Below are 17,708 nucleotides of genomic sequence, written 5' to 3' on the forward strand. Positions count from 1 at the left end.
TAAGTAGAGTATTTGTCCAGTTACATTGTAACTAATCATTGCTAAGGTTGGATTTAGGTCTGCCATTTTTCTACTTATTTTCTATTTGTTTGTTTATTTTTTTTTAAGACAGGGTCTTGCTCTGTCACCCAGACTGTAGTGCAATGGTGCAATCTTGGCTCACTGCAACCTCTGCCTCCCAGGCCCAACCAATCCTCACTTGAGCCCCTGAGTAGCTGGGACTACAGGTGCATGGCACCACACCTGGCTAATTTTTATACTTTTTGTAGAGATAGGGTTTTGCCATGTTGCACAGGCTGGTCTTGAACTCCTGAGATCAAGCAATCTACCCACCTTGGCCTCCCAAACTGTTCAGATTATAGGCATGAGCCACCATGCCTGGCCTTCGTCTGTCTTTTGATCTATATATTCTTTCCTAACATCTTTTGGGTTAAATATTTCTAAATATTCTAGTTTGATTAATCTTTTGGTTTTTTGAAATAATTTTTTATAGGCTGGGCATGTTGGCTTATGCTCGTAATCTCAGCTCTGCGGGAGTCCAAGGGAGGTGGATTGCTTGAGCCCAGGAGTTTGAGACCAGTCTGGGCAACATGGCAAAACCCTCTCTACAAAAAAACCAAACCAAAATTTAACCTGACATCTTGGTGTGCACCTGTAGTCCCAACTATTCGGAAGGCTGAGGTGGGAGGGTTGCTTGAGCCTGGGAGGCTGAGGCTGCAATGAGCTGTGATCATGCCATTGCACTCCTGCCAGGGCAACAGAGTAAGACCCTGTGTCAAAAAAGATCATTTTTTATAAATAATTTATTATTTCAAATTTTGGTAACAAACAAATACCTTAAAATTTACCATCATAACCAGTTGTAGGTATACAGTTTTGTAGAGTTAAGAATATTTACAGTGTTGTGAAGCAGATGTCTAGATTTTTTTTCTATCTTGGAAAACTCTATACCCATTCAACAACTATTAATTTCCCCTTCATTCCACCTCCTGGCAAGTACTATTCTACTTTGTGCTTCTAAAAATTTGGCTTATATACCTAGGGTTATATAATATTTGTTGTTTTGTAAGTAGGTTCCATGTTATGTGTCAGATGTGTCAGGATTTTCTTCCTTTCTATGGCTGAATAATATTTCTTCATATATATATATTTTATCTGTCTCTCTCTATATATATATCCTTTTGTTTATCCATCTATTCCTGGATGGACGTTTTGGTTTCTTCCACCTTGTGGCTATGTAATGCTCCTGTGAACATAGGTGTGCACATATCTGTTTGAGGTCCTGCTACTAGTTATTCTGTCTCTGTAGAAGTTGGATGGCTGGATCATATGGTCATTTTATTTTTATTTTTTTTGAGGAGCCAGTTCATATTTCCACCAACAGTGTTCAAGGGTTTCAGTTCCACCTGCACTTGTTACTTTCTGTTGGGTTTGAAGTGATGTCCCATTGTGGTTTCTATTTGCATTTCTCTAATGACTAGTGATGTTACATATCTTCTCATATATCTCATGTATCTGTTGGCTATTTGTATATCATATTTGCATCTTTGGATAAATGTTCTTTGTCCATTTTTTAATCACTTTATTTTGTTGTTGTGTTGTAGCGGGGTTTTCTGGTCATGATCATTCATTTATCTCACAGTTCATTCTCGTTACTTGGGCCAGGGTCATGATCATTCATTATCTCTCAGTTCATCCTCATTACGTTGGGCAAACAGTCATACTGCAGAGTATAGATTATGTTATTCTGTTACTTTCGTGTAGAATTGGGGTCTAGGTTATAATTGTTTCTAAGTTTAGATTCTGAATGAGAATCAGCAGAGGTAGACCACCGCTGCTGGGGCCTGGGGATTGCTGGGAAAAAGGCAGGAAACAGATACGGACCTGACCATGGAGGGTTTGTGTTTCATGGCTCCCATCTGGGTACCCAAGGAACCTACATGTAGCTCGTGTATGGAAAGCCTACATTGCCCACTCAAAGCAATTGAGGATGGAACAGTCTTGGGGCTGGAGCTCACTATTTGGAATGATAACCACATCTGCACAGAGAGGACCTGATAAGATGTTGTCCTTCCATGTATATCTGGGAATCCTGTGTAGGGTCTCTCTGTAAGGACAGGGGCAGTGTTGGCTCCTTGGCCTCTAGTTAGCCTCACGAGTAGTCTAGTAAAGGCTTTGCCAACTTGTCACCATCTGTGGATATTCTGGCCAGCTCTTGTTTTCACCCTACTGACTTCTTCAGACACTAGGCTTTTGCTTTAGACCATTCATGGTTTTTCTTCCTCTTCAAATCAGTAATCAATAAATCCTCTTCAAATCAATAAATTTCCACTCCTTTAGGAAACTCTGATCTTCTGGTCATGCCAAGGTTTAATTAACTGGTTTGATTGTTTTTCTGTTTTCTTGGGTTTTTTTTTTTCCTTCTTCCTGGGGGTTTCTAGTAATTCTAGTTTGATGTCTCACTTTCTCCATTTTTTATTTCTTAGTTTTCTTCTGTGATTATTTTCACTGCAGCTGCAGGGCCTAATCCTGGGTTGGCAGAGAACTAGCACTTACTCTGCCCTAATTGGAATCCAGGAGAGATAGGAGGTGCCCTACTGTGAAAATGTGTTTGCTCCTCTCTGCTTCTGGTAGTCTCTCTGTAGGAGTTCTTTACGTATTCTGAATGTTCACTTCTTATGAGATACATGATGAGCAACTATAGGTTGAATGTCTCTGATCCAAAAATCTGAAATCCCAAATGCTCCAAAGTCTGAAACTTTTTGAGTGCCAACATGACACTCAAAGGAAATGCTTATTGGAGTATCTCAGACTCAGGGGATTGAATTCGAGATGCTCAACCAGTAAGAATAATGCAAATATTACAAAATCTGAAACACATCCCAAGCATTTCAAATAAGGGACACTCAACTGGTATTTTCTTTTATTCTACAGTTTGCCTTTTACCCTGTTGGTTGTGACCTTTGAGGTACAGAAGTTTTTAGGTTTGATATATTTTTGCTTTTACTACCTGAGTTTTAATGTCATATCCTAAAAATTATTGACAAATTCATCGTCATAAAGCATTTTCCAAATTTGTTTTCCCTAGGAGTTTGATAGTTCTAGTTTCACATTTAGGTTTATAATTCACTTTGAATTAATTTTAACGTGGTGTAAGGTAAGAGTCCAACTTCATTGTTTTGCATGTAGAAATACAATTTTCCCAACACCATTTGTTGAAGAAACTGTCCTTCGCCTTTGAGTGGTCTTGGCATCCTTGTGGAAGATCATCAGACCATATATGCCAGGGTTGGTTTCTGAGGTCTCTGTTGTGTTGGTCCATAAGTGTGTCAAGTATGTCTTTATGCCATGACCACATTTTTTTTTTGACTTATTGCAGTTTTGTAATTGTTTTGAGACCTTCAATTTTGTTCTGTTTCAAGATTGATTTGCCTATTCATGGGACCTGGAGATTCAATATGAATTTTAGGATAGGTTTTTCTGTTTATCAAAAATGTCATTGGAATCTTTATAAGGATTGTATTGAATCTAGGTCACTTCAAGTAGTGTTGACATCATTCCAAGATGAAATCATCTAATCTGCAAACCCAGCTTTTCTTTTCATTTATTTGTGTTTAATTTCTTTCAACAGTGTTTTGTAGTTTTCTGTGTTCAAATCTTTTGCCCTTTTGGTTAAGCTTATTTTTAATTTTTATAATGCTGTTGTAAATGTAATACTTTTTTTTTTTGAGATGGAGTCTTGCTCTGTCTCCCAGGCTGGAGTGCAGTGGCACTATCTCAGCTCACTGCAACCTGCGCCTTCTTTATTCAAGCGATTCTCCAACCTCAGCCTCTCAAGTACCTGGGATCACAGGTGCATGCCAGCACGCCCAGCTAAATTTTTGGTATTTTTAGTAGAGACAGGGTTTCTCCATGTTGACCAGGCAAGTCTTGAACTTCTGACCTCAGGTGATCTGCCCACCTCGGCCTCCCAAACTGCTGGGATTGCAGGCATGAACCACTGCACCCGGCCAAATGTCATTCTTTTTAAAAATTTCTTTCCTTTTGTTTTATCTTTCTTTTCTTTCTCTCTCTTTCTTTCCTTTCTTTCTTTTCTTTGAGATGGCGTCTCACTCAGTTTCCTAAGCTGGAGTGCAGTGGCACAATCTCAGCTGACTGCAACCTCCACCTTCCAAGTTCAAGCAATTCTCCTGCCTCAGCCTCCCAAGTAGCTGGGACTACAGGTGTCTGCCACTACGCCCAGCTAATTTTTGTATTTTTAATAGAGACCGAGTTTTACTATTTATTTTAGAGATGGGTTTGGCCCAGGTGGTCACGAACTCCTGACCTCAGGTGGTCTACCCGCCTTGGCCTCCCAAAGTGCTGGGATTATAAGTGTGAGCCACTGCACCTGGCCTCTCTTTTTAAAATTTTATTTGCAGATTGTTCTTTGTTAGTTTATGGAAATGCAACTGACTTGTGTGTGTTACTGTATCCTGAAACTTTGTTGAATTTCATTATTTTACCAGTATTTTGGGAATTTCAGGATTTTTACCCATTACATCCTGTTGTCTGTGAACAAAATTTTATACTTTTTCCTTTCCCATTTGCATCCTTTTTATTACTTTCTCTTGACTAATTATTCTGAGTAGAAATTCCAGTACTGTGATGAATAGAAGTGACAGGAAGAGATGTTGCTATCTTATTCCTGATCCTAGAGGAAAAGATTTTAGTTTTTCACCACTGAGTATGATGTTAGCTGTGAGCTTTTCATGTATAATCTTTATTTACTGAGGAGTTTCCATATATTACTAATTCTTTGAGTGTTTTTATTACAAAAGGTGTTCATCTGGCTCTGGAACCAGAAAAATGTTGACCTGATAGAATGGATTGGAATGTCCCCTTCTGGTTTTTGAACACTTTTGGAATATTTTGCAGAGGATTGGCATTAATTCTTCTTGAAATGTTTGGTAAAATTTTCCAGTGAAGTTATGTGGAACTGGAATTTTCTTTTTGGTGGGGTTTTTGATTGATTACTGGTTGAATCTTCTTACTAGTTACAGGTCTCTTTGGATTTTTTATTTCTCCATGATGCAGTATGGTGGTTTGTGTTTCTAGGAATTTATAAATTTATTCTAGGTTGCCCAGTTTTGTTGCCTATGCTTGCTCACATTAGTCTCTTGTAATCTTTTTCATTTCTGTGGCATCTGTTGTACTGTCACCTCTTTTATTTATGATTTTAGTATTTGAGATTTCTCTTTTTTTCTTAATATAGCTGTGAGTTTTAAAATTTTTATTGATCTTTAAAAAAACAAACTCAGTGTTTTTTTTCCTTTTCTTTCTGGTCTTATTCTGCTTATCTCTGCTCTAATCTGTTATTTTCTTCCTTTTGCTTGGTTTGTCATTAGTTTTTTTTCCCCCTTTAGGTGTAATGTTAGGTTATTGATTTGAGATCTTTCTTCTTTTTAATTTAAGCACCTGCAGCTATAAGCTTCCCTTTAGCATGGGTTTGAGATCTTTCTTCTTTTTAATTTAAGCATCTGCAGCTGTAAGCTTCCCTTTAGCATGGGTTTGAGATCTTTCTTCTTTTCAATTTAAGGATCTGCAGCTGTAAGCTTCCCTTTAGCGTGGGTTTGAGATCTTTCTTCTTTTTAATTTAAGCATCTGCAGCTGTAAGCTTCCCTTTAGCACTGCCTTTGTTGCCTCCTCCTGAGTTTGGGTATGTCATGGTTTCGTTTTCATTTGCTTAAACATTTTTTGTCCTATTGTAATATAATTATGTTGTTTTTAATAAAGATAATTAATGAAACACATAATGAATTGTGCTTCTGTTTTTATAATATTTTAAGCATTCTTAACTCAGAAATGTAAATTTTAGAAAAAAATTCCAGGCCAGGCACAGTGGCTCACACCTGTAATCCCAGCACTTGAGGAGGCCGAGGCAGGAGGATCATCTGAGGTCAGGAGTTGGAGACCACCCTGGCCAACATGGTGAAACGCTGTCTTTACTAAAAATAGAAAAAATATATATAAAAGTTAGCTGGGTGTCATGGTGGGTGCCTGTAATCCCAGCTACTCTGGAGGCTGAGGCAGGAGAATCACTTGAATCTGGGAAGCGGAGGTTGCAGTGAGCTGAGATGGCACCACTGCACTCCAGCCTGGGTGACAGAATGAGAGCCCATCTCAAAAAAAGAGAAAAAAGAAAAAATTTCAGACATATTTATTTGTATTTCAATTTAGAAACTATGATCTCCTAAGTGTATTGACACAGCAACCTGACATAAAGATAAAGAATAATACGCATATAACAAAACAGAAACTTGCAAATACCTGTTTTTTATTAATTTTTAATTATATATATTTAAAAATTGCCGGGTGCAGTGGCTTACACCTGTAATCCCAGCACTTTGGGAGGCTGAGGTGGGCAGATCACATGAGGTCAGGAGTTTGAGACCAGCCTGGCCAACATGGTGAAACCTCATCTCTATTAAAAATCAAAAAATTAGCCAGGCGTGATAGCATGCATCTGTTGTCCCAGCTACTGGGGAGACTGAGGCAGGAGAATTGCTTGAACATGGGAGGCAGAGGTTGCAGTGAGCCAAGATAGTGCCACTGCACTCCAGCCTGGGTGACAGAGTGACGCTCTGTCTCAAAAAAATAAAAATTGTCTGGGCGCGGTGGCTCACACCTGTAATCGCAGCATTTTGGGAAGCTGAGGCAGACAGATCACGTCAGGAGATTGAGACCATCCGGGCTAACACTGCGAAACGCCATCTCTACTAAAAATACAAAAAATTAGCCGGGCATGGTGGCGGGTGTCTGCAGTTCCAGCTACTCCGGAGGTTGAGGCAGGAGAATGGTGTGAACCTGGGAGGTGGAGCTTGCAGTGAGCCAAGATTGCACCACTGGATTCCAGCCTGGGTGACAGAGTGAGACTCTGTCTCAAAAAAATAAAATAAAATAAAACTAAGGTGTGTTTGACATACAAAAATTACACATATTTAATATATAACGTGTGTGTGTGTGTGTGTGTGTGTGTGTGTGTGTGTGTGTGTGTGTTATGGAGGTTTTACTCTTGTTGCCCAGGCTGGAGTGCAGTGACATGATCTCAGCTAACTGCAACCTCCGCCTCCCAGGTTCAAGCAATTCTCCTGCCTCAGCCTCCTGAGTAGCTGGGATCACAGGCGTGCGCCCCCACGCCCGGCTAATTTTTGTTTTTTTTTAGTAGAGACAGGGTTTCACCATGTTGGCCAGGCTGGTCTCGAACGCCTGACCTCAGATGATCCACCTGCCTCGGCCTCCCAAAGTGCTGGGATTACAGGCGTGTGACACCGAATATATACATCTTAATGAGTATAGAGATAAATATTCGCCCCAGGACTCATCACAACAAATAATGCCGTAAACTTGACCATCACCCCCCATATATTTCTCATTCTCACCCTTTTTAAGAAATGAGACCGGGAGTGGTGGCTCACGCCTGTAACCCCAGCACTTTGGGAGGCCAAGGCAGGTGGATCACGAGGTCAGGAGATCAAGACTATCCTGGCTAACACAGTGAAACCCCGTTTCTACTAAAAATACAGAAAATTAGCCAGTCGTGATGGCGGGCACCTGTAGTCCCAGCTACTCGGGAGACTGAGGCAGGATAATGGTGTGAACTCGGGAGGCAGAGCTTGCAGTGAGCCGAGATCGTGCCACTGCACTCCAGCCTGGGCAACAGAGTGTGACTCCGTCTCAAAAAATAAAAAGAAGAGATGACCATTTCACCTAAAATATACCCTCTTAAGTATTTTTTTAAGTGTACAATACAGGACGGCCATGCATCAGAGATATATGTGGGTTTGGTTCCAGACCACTGCAATAAAATGTTATACAATTTCGTTTGGTTTCCCAGTGCATGTAAAAGTATGTTTATACTGTGCTGTATAAAGTGTGCAATAGCATATGTCTACAAAGTATGCACACTGTAATTTACAAATACTTTATTGTTAACAAGTGCTAACAGTCATCTGAGCCTTCAGAAACCTGCAATCTTTTTGTGTGTGTGCAACAGGGTTTTACTCTGTGGCTCAGGCTGGAGTAATTGCAGCCTCAACCTCATGCTCAATCAAACCCCCACCTCAGACTCCTGACTAGCTGGGACTACAGGTGCATGCCACCGTGTCCAGCTAATTTTTGTATTTTTTTTTTTTTTGGTAGAGATGGGGTTTTGCCATGTTCCCTTGACGTCCTGGGCTCAAGCAATCCACCCACCTTGGCCTCCCAAGGTGTTGGGATGACAGGTGTGAGCCATTGCACCTGGCCAAGTTTCAATCTTCTTGCTGATGGAGGGTCTTACCTTAATGTAAGGTGGTGGTTGCTGAGCCTTGGGGTGGCTGTGGCAATTTCTTAAAATAAGACAACATTGAAGTTTGCTGTGTCAATTGACTCTCCCTTTCACAAAAGAATTAACTGTAGCATACGATGATAGCTTTTTACCCACAGTAGAACTTTCAAAATTGGTTTCAATGCTGTCAAACCTTCGTACTGCTGTACCAACTAAGTTTATGTATTATTGTAAATCATTGGGTTCAATCCTGTCAAGCCTTCCTTCTGCTGTACCAAGTTTATTCTAAATCTGTTGTCATCTCAACATTGTTTACACTGTCTTCACCACGAGTAGATTTCATCTCAAGAAACCACTTTCTTTGCTCATCCGTGGGAGTAACTCATCCTCTCACGTTTTCTCCAGAGGCTGCTGCAGTCTCGCCAGATCTTCAGGCCCTTTCTCTGATTCTAGTGCTCTTGTTATTTCCACCGTATCTGCAGTTACTTCCTCCACAGAAGTCGTGAACCCCTGTGTCATCTGTGAGGGTTGGAATAATCTTCCCAACTTCTCTCTCTCTCTTTTTTTTTTTTTTTTGAGATGAAGTTTTGCCTGGGCTGGAGTGCAGTGATGTGATCTCAGCTCACTGCAACCTCCACCTCTCGTGTTCAAGCAATTCTCCTGCCTCAGCCTCCCAAGTGTTTGGGATTACAGTCACCCCCGACCAGGCCCAGCTAATTTTTTTTTTGTTTTTAGTACAGACAGGATTTCACTATGTTGGCCAGGCTGGTCTCAAATTCCTGACCTCGTGATCCACATGCCTTGGCCTCCCAAAGTGCTGGGATTACAGGCGTGAGCCACCAAGCCCAGCCCCAACTTCTCCTAATGTTGCTATTTTGATCTTCTTTTTTAAATCATGAATGTTCTCAATGGCATCTAGAATGGTGAATCCTTTCCAGTAGGTTTTCAATTATTTTGCCCAGATCCATCAAAGGAATCACTTTCTAGAGAAGCTATAGCTTTATGAAATATATTTCTTAAGTGATAAGACTTGAAAGTTGAAATTATTCTTTGATCCAAGGGCACCAGAATGAATGTTGGGTTAGTAGGCATGAAAACAATATTCAGCTCTTTATACATCTCTGTAAAAGCCCTTGAGTACCAGCGGCATTGTCAGTGAGCGGTAATACTTTGAAAGGAATCTTATTTCTTGAGCAGTAGTTGTCGACAGTGGGCTTAAGATATTCAGTAAACCATATTTGTAAATCGATAGTCTGTCATCCAGGCTTTGTTCCCATTTGTAGAGTACAGGCAGAGCTGTGTTTTATCATAATTCTTCAGGGCCCTTGGATTTTCAGAATAGTAAATCGTCATTGGTTTCAAGTTAACATCACCAACTGCATTAGGCCTTAACAAAAGAGTCAGCATGTCCTTTGAAGCCTTAAAGCCAGGCATCAACTCCTCTCTAGCTGGGAACATCCTGGATGGCATCTCCTTCTAGTAGAAGGCTGTTTTGTCTCCATTGCAAATCTGTTTAGTGTAGCCATCTAATCAATTATCTTCTAGATAGCTTTCTGCAGCTTTTCCATCAGTACTTGCTGCTTTATCTTGCGCTTTTATGTTATGGAGATGACTTTTTTCCTTAAACCTCAAGAAACAAGCTCTTCTAGCTTCAGACTTTTCTTCTGCAGCTGCCTCACCTCTCTAAGTCTTCATAGAATTGAAGGGAGGCCGGGTGCGGTGGCTGTCACACCTGTAATCCTAGCACTTTGGGGGGCCGAGGCGGGCAGATCACCTGAGGTCGGGAGTTCGACACCAGTCTGACCAACGTGGAGAAACCCCGTCTCTACTAAAAATACAAAAAAATTAGCCAGGCGTGGTGGTGCATGCCTGTAATCCCAGCTACTCGGGATGCTGAGGCAGGAGAATGGCTTGAACTTGGGAGGCAGAGGTTGTGATGAGCCAATATCACACCATTGTACTCCAGCTTGGGCAAGAAGAATGAAACTCTGTCTCAAAAACAAAGAAAAAAAGTAAAAAGAGAGTTAGGCTTAGGCTTAATGGAATTTTTTTTTGTTTTTTTTTATCTTCTATCTAGACCAATTGAACTTTCTTCATAACAGCAGCAAGATTGTTTAGCTTTTTATCATTCATGTATTCACTGGAGTAGTACTTTAAATTTCTTTCCAGAACACTTCCTTTGCATTCACAACTCGGCTAATGTTTGTGGCATGAGGTCTAGCTACTGGCCTGTCTTGCTTACAGCATGCCTTCCTCACTAAGCTTAATTATTTCTTCCTTTTGGTTTAAAGTGACAGACATGCAACTCTTCTTTCACTTGAACATATAGAGGCTATTGTAGGGTTATTAATTGGCCACATTTTAATATTAATAAAAAGAAGCCTGAGAAAAAGAGAGAGAAAGAGAAATGGCCCATTGGTGGGGCAGTCAGAACAAACGCATTTGTCAATTGTTTGCTGTCTTATCCTGGTGTGATTTGTGGTTCCCAAAACAATGACAACAGTAGCATTAAAGATCACTGATTACAGATCACTACAACAGATTCAATAATAAAAAGCTTAAAATACTGTGAGAATGACCGAAATGTGACACAGAGACGTGAAGTGAGCACGTGCTGTAGGAACAATGGTGCCAGTGAGACCTGCTTATTGCAGGGTGGCCACAAACCTTCAATATGTAAAACACATGGTCACAAAACACAATAAAGCAAAGTGCAGTGAAACAAGATGTGTCTGTCTTTTGATAGACTCTGACAATCTCTATCTTTGAATTGGTACATTCATACCATTAGCATTCAAAGTGATTATTGATATCATTGGATTAATATCTACTATATTTGTTACTGTTTTCTATTCATTCTCCTCAGTCTCCATTCTTTTGTCTACCACTCTTTTTCTGCCTTTTGCAGTTTTCATTGATGATTTTAGATGACTACATTTTCCCTGTCTTTCTTAGCATGTACTTCTCTTTTTAAAACTTTTTTTAACTAACTAGTTGCCACAGAATTTGCAATATACATTTACAACCAATTCAAGTCCACTTTCAAATAACACTATCCCACTATCCCACAAATAAGAATACCTGCTTAACAAACAAAACACCCAATTCCTCAGTAACATTTACAACAAATTCAAGTCCACTTTCAAATAACACTATCCCACTATCCCACAAATAAGACTACCTGCTTAACAAAGAACACACCTAATTCCTCAATATACATTTACAACCAATTCAAGTCCACTTTCAGATAACACTATCCCACTTCACGGGTGACTACCTGCTTAACAAAGAAAACACCTGATTCCTCCCTCCCATCCTTCCATTCCATTCCTTGTATTATTGTTCCTTATTTCACTTGTGTATAAGCATACATAATCTATCTGTGTGTATTTATTATTATCTACAAACTTATTGGTCAGATCAATTATGAATAAATACATGTTTTTATTGTACCACAATTCCTCCCTCCCATCCTTCCATTCCATTCCTTGTGTTAGTGTTACTCATTTAACTTGTGTATAAGCATACATAATCTATCTGTGTGTATTTGTTATTGTCTATGAACTTCTTGGTCAGATCAATTAAGAATAAATACATAGGTTTTTATTGTACCACAATTCTTTAATGCTCTTTTTTAAAAAATGTTGATCCAGGTTTCAGTTATATATCTTTTGTTTCCCTCTAAAGAATTTCATTTAACATTTCTTGCAAGACTGGTCTCCTGGTAACAAGTTTCTTGAATTTTTATTTTTCTGAGGAAGGCCTTAATTCTCCTTCACTTTTGAAGGGTGGTTTCAGTGGGTACAGAAACTTAGGTTGGTGGGTTTTTTTCTGTCAACAGTTTGAATTTTTCATTTCACTGTCTTCTTGCTTTCACAGTTTCTGCAATGTTGAATGCAGTTCTTATCTTTGTGTCTCTGTAGGTAAGGTGTTTTCTGCCCCACCTCTGGTTTCTTTCAGAGTTTTCCTTTATCTTTTATTTCATATAGTTTGAAAATTATATGTCCAAGTGTAGGTTGTTGGCATTTATTCTGCCTGGTGTTCTCGGAGCTTCCTGGATCTTTGGTTTGGTGTCTGACATTAATACTGGAAGTTCTCAGACATGGTTGTTGCAGAACTTTCTTCTATTTCTTCTCCTCCTGGTATTCTCATTACTCTGTTTCACCTTTTGTAGTTGTCCCACAGTCTTGGATATCATCTTCTGTTATTTTCAGTGTTTCTCTTCTTTAGTTTTCGAAGTTTCTGATGATAAATCCTCAAGCTCAGAGATTCTTTACTCAGCTGAGTCCAGTCTACTAATAAGCCATCAGAGGTATTCTTCAGTTATTTACCACATTTTTTACCACTACATTATGTTGAAGGTTCTTACGATGTCTGTCTTTCTGATTACATTACCCATCTACACTTGAATGCTGTCTACTTCATTCATTAGGCCCTTAGCATATTCTCCAGAGGTTTAAAAAAATTCCAAAATCATATCTTTGTCTGCTTCTGAAGCTTGCTCTGTTGACACAAATTGTATTTTTTTCTTTTTTTGGATTTTAGTATGCCTTGCAATTTTTTCCCTTTATTCTCATGCATGAAGCACCCATTAAAGGTGACTGCTGTTAGTATAGCTTTAGTAATGCGGTGATGAGGTGACAGGGCAGGTGATGCTCTCTTAGTCTCTTTAGGCTACTATAACAAAATACTTTAGACTGAGTAATTCATATACAACAGAGATTATTGCTCACAGATCTGGAGGCTGGAAAGTCCAAGACTAAAGGGGCAGGATATTTAGTGTTTGGTGAAGGTCAAACATTCAGACACTCGCAACGACTATAGTGACAGCAGCAGTCTTCAGGAATCATATGTGAGGGAAAAAACATTCAGACCACAGCAGGAGTGCTCGGGAATCCTATGTGAGGGACAAACATTCAGACCCCAGCAGTAGTGTTGTGGAATCCTATGTGAGGGAAAAACTTTCAAACCCTTCTAGCAGTGTTCTGCAATCCTATGTGAGGGACAAAAATTCAGAACCTCATAACAGTGTTCTGGAATCCTATGTGAGGTACAAACATTCAGACACCAGCAGAAGTGTTCTGGAATACTATGTGCGGGACAAACATTCAGACCCTCGTAGCACTGTTCTGGAATCCTATGTGAGTGACAAACATTCTGACCACGGCAACAATGCTCAGGAATCCTATGTGAGGGACAAACATTCAGACCCTCGTAGCAGTGTTCTGCAATCTTATGTGAGGGACAAACATTCAAACCACAGCAGCAGTGTTCTGGAATCCTACGTGAAGGAAAAACTTTCAGACCACAGCAGGAGAGTTCTGGAATCCTATGTGAGGGACAAACTTTCAGACCAAAGCAGGAGTGTTCTTAAATCCTATATGAAGGACAAACATTCAGACCCCAGGAGCACTGTTCTGAAATCCTATGATAAGGGCAAACATTCAGACCCCAACATGAATGTTCTGGAATCCTATGTGAGGGACAAGCATTAAGATCATAGCAGGAGTATTCTGGAATCCTATGTGAGGGACAAACATTCAGACCCTTGTAGAAGTGTTCTGGAATCCTATGTGGTTAACAAACGATGAGACCACAGCAGGAGTGCTCTGGAATCCTATGTGAGGGACAAACATTCAGACACCAGGAAGAGTGTTCTGGAATCCTATGTGAGGGAAAAACATTCAGACCACAGCAGGAGTGCTCGGGAATCCTATGTGAGGGACAAACATTCAGAACCTCGTAGCAGTGTTCTGGAATCCTATGTGAGGGAAAAACATTCAGACCACAGCAGGAGTGCTCGGGAATCCTATGTGAGGGACAAACATTCAGACCCTCCAAGCAGTCTTCTGGAATTCTATGTGAGGGACAGACACTCAAACCCCAGCAGCAGTGTTCTGGAATCCGATGTGAGGGACAAACTTTCAGACCCTCATAGCAGTGTTCTGGAATCCTATGTGAGGTACAAACATTCAGACCATGGCAGTTCTGAAATGCTATGTGAAGGACAAACATTCAGACCCTCGTAGCAGTGTTCTGGAATCCTATGTGAAGGACAAACATTCAGACCCTCGTAACAGTGTTCTGGAATCCTTTTTTGAGGGACAGACATTGAGACCCCAGCAGCAGTAGTCTGGAATCCCATGTGAGGGACAAACATTCACACGCCAGCAACAGTGTTCTGTAATCGTATGTGAGGGACAAGCATTCAGACCCCAGCAGCAGTGTTCTGGAATCTTATATGAGGGACAAACATTGAGACCCTCGTAGCAGTGTTCTGGAATCCTACGTGAGACACAAACATTCGTACCACAGCAGAAGTGTTCCGGAATCTTATGTGAGGGACAACCATTCAGATCACAGCAGGAGTGTTCTGGAATCCTTTGTGAGGGACAACCATTCAGACCACAGCAGGAGTGTTCTGGAATCCTTTGTGAGGGACAAACATTCAGACCCCAGCAGGAGGGTTCTGGAATCCTGTGTGAGGTACCAACATTCAGACCCTCGTAGCAGTGTTCTGGAATGCTATGTGAAAGACAACCATTCAGACTCTCATAGCAATGTTCAGGAATCCTATGTCAGGGACATTCAGACCCCAGCCACAGTGTTCTGGAATCCTATGTGACAGACAAACATTCAGACCACAGCAGGAGCGTTCTGGAATCCTATGTGACGGACAAACGTTCAGACCATAGCAGTAGTGTTCTGCAATCCAATGTGAGGGACAAACATTCAGAGCCCAGCAGCAGTGTTCAGGAATCCTGTGTGAGGGACCAACAATCAGACCCTCGTAGCAGTGTTCTGAAATCCTATGTGAGGGACAAACATTCAGAACCCAGCTGCAGTGTTCTGGAATCCTATGTGACAGAAAAACATTCTGACCACAGCAGCAGTGTTCTGGAATCCTATGTGCGGTACAAACTTTCAGACCACAGCAGGGGAGTTCTGGAATCCTATGTGAGGGACAAACTTTCAGACCCCAGGAGCAGTGTTCTGAAATCCTATGTTAAGGGCAAGCATTTATATCCCAGCGTGAATGTTCTCGAATCCTAGGTAAGGGACAAACATTCAGACCACAGCAGGAGTGTTCTCGAATCCTATGTGAGGAACAAACATTCAGACCACAGAAGGAGTGATCTGGAATACAATGTGAGGGACATTCAGACCCTCTTAGCAGTGTTCTGGAGTCCTATGTGATGAACAAACTTTCAGACCACAGCAGGAGTGTTCTGGAATCCTATGTGAGGGTCAAACATTCAGACCACAGCAGGAGTGTTCTGGAATCCTATGTGAGGGTCAAACATTCAGACCCCAGCAGTAGTGTTCTGGAATCCTATGTGAGGGCAAACATTCAGACCCACGTGGCAGTGTTCTGGAATCCTAAGTGAGGGACAAACATTCAGAACCTCGTAGCAGTGTCCTGAAATCTTATGTGAGGGAGAGACATTTAGACCCTCGCAGCAGTGTTCTGGTATCCCATGTGAGGGACAAACATTCAGACCCTCCCAGCTATGTTCTGGAATTGTATGTGAGGGAAAGACATTCAAACCCTAGCAGCAGTGTTCTGGAATCTGATTTGAGGGGCAGACATTCAGACCCCAGCAGCAGTGTTCCGGAATGCTATGTGAAGGACAAACATTCAGACCACGGGAGCAGTGTTCTAGAATCCTATGTGAAGGACAAACATTAAGACTCTCGTAGCAGTGTCCTGGAATCATATGTGAGGAACAACCATTCAGACACCAGCAGAAGTGTTCTGGAATCCTAGGTGTGGGAAAAACATTCAGAACCTAGTAGCAGTGTTCTGGAATCCTACATGAGGGACATACATTCAGACCACGGCAGCAGTGTTCTGGAATGGTATGTGAAGGACAAATATTCAGACCCTTGTAGCAGTGTTCTGGAATTCTATGTGAGAGACAAACATTCAGACCACAGCAGCAGTGTTCTGGAATCCTATATGACGGACCAACATTCAGACCCTTGCAACAGTGTTCTGGAATACTAGGTGAGGGAGAAATATTCACACCCTTGTAGCAGTGTTCTGGAATTCTATGTGACTGACAAACATTCAGACTCCAGCAGCAGTGTTCTGTAATCCTATGTGAGTGACAAACATTCAGACCCCAAGAGCAGTGTTCTGAAATCCTATGTTAAGGGAAACATTGAGACCCCAGCATGAATGTTCTGGAATCCTAGGTGAGGGACAAACATTCAGACCACGGCAGGAGTATCCTGGAATCCTATGTGAGGAACAAACATTCAGAACACAGCAGGAGTATTCTGGAATACTATATGAGGGATAAGCATTCAGACCCTTGTAGCAGTGTTCTGGAATACTAGGTGAGGGAGAAATATTCACACCCTTGTAGCAGTGTTCTGGAATTCTATGTGAGGGAGAAGCATTCAGAGCACAGCAGGAGTGCTCTGGAATCCTATGTTAGGGACAAACATTCAGAACCTCGTAACATTGTTCGAGAAACCTATGTGAGGGACAGACATTTAGACCCTCGCAGCAGTGTTCTGGAATCCCATGTGAGGGTCAAACATTCAGATCCTCACAGCAGTGTTCTGGAATTCTATGTGAGTGACAAACTTTCAGATTCCAGCAGCAGTGTTCTGTATTCCTATGTGAAGGACAAACATTCAGAATCCAGGAGCAGTGTTTTGAAATCATATGTTAAGGGCAAACATACAGACCCTAGCATCAATGTTCTAGAATCATATGTGAGGGACATACATTCAGACCCTCGCAGCAGTGTTCTGGAATCCTAGATGAGGGACAAACATTCAGACCCCAGCAGCAGGCTTCTGGAATCCTATGTGGGGGACAAACATTCAGACAATGGCAGCAGTGTTCTGGAATCCTATGTGAGGGACAAACACTCAGAGCCTTGTAGCAGTGTTCTGGAATCCTATGTGAGTGAGAGTGCCTGGAGCCTACCCAACCTGACGCCCCTAAAGCCCTCACAGGGTCTGACCTCCCAGCATGCACCTGCCTCTCCCTGAACCCCAACTGCCCACCCTGCCTGTTCCCTGGCCTCCTTCATCCTGTGCAGCCCATAGACTGTGACCATCTCTGCAGCCACTCTGGCCCTTCCTTTACCTTTGTCCTGTCAGAATCTCTGAGCAGGATCTCCCAGGTCCATCCAAACACGTGCTTTGTCCACTTTTGACTAGGCCCTTGGGCATCACTGGGCTATCCCAGCTGTCCACAGGGCCTTCAATAATGCACATTGCACCTGGCTTATCCAAGCAGTGCTCAGCAGCCCACATTGACCAGGTCCCTGCTGACCAGACCCCGCACATCAGGTCCTCCCTGATGACACCCTCACTGATTAGACCCTCATGACCAGGCCCCACTAACAAGGCCCCCACTGCCAGGCACACAATGACAAGG

This window comes from Pan paniscus, chromosome 15 (genome assembly GCF_029289425.2).
Source record: "Pan paniscus chromosome 15, NHGRI_mPanPan1-v2.0_pri, whole genome shotgun sequence".
NCBI classification, from domain to species: domain Eukaryota; kingdom Metazoa; phylum Chordata; class Mammalia; order Primates; family Hominidae; genus Pan; species Pan paniscus.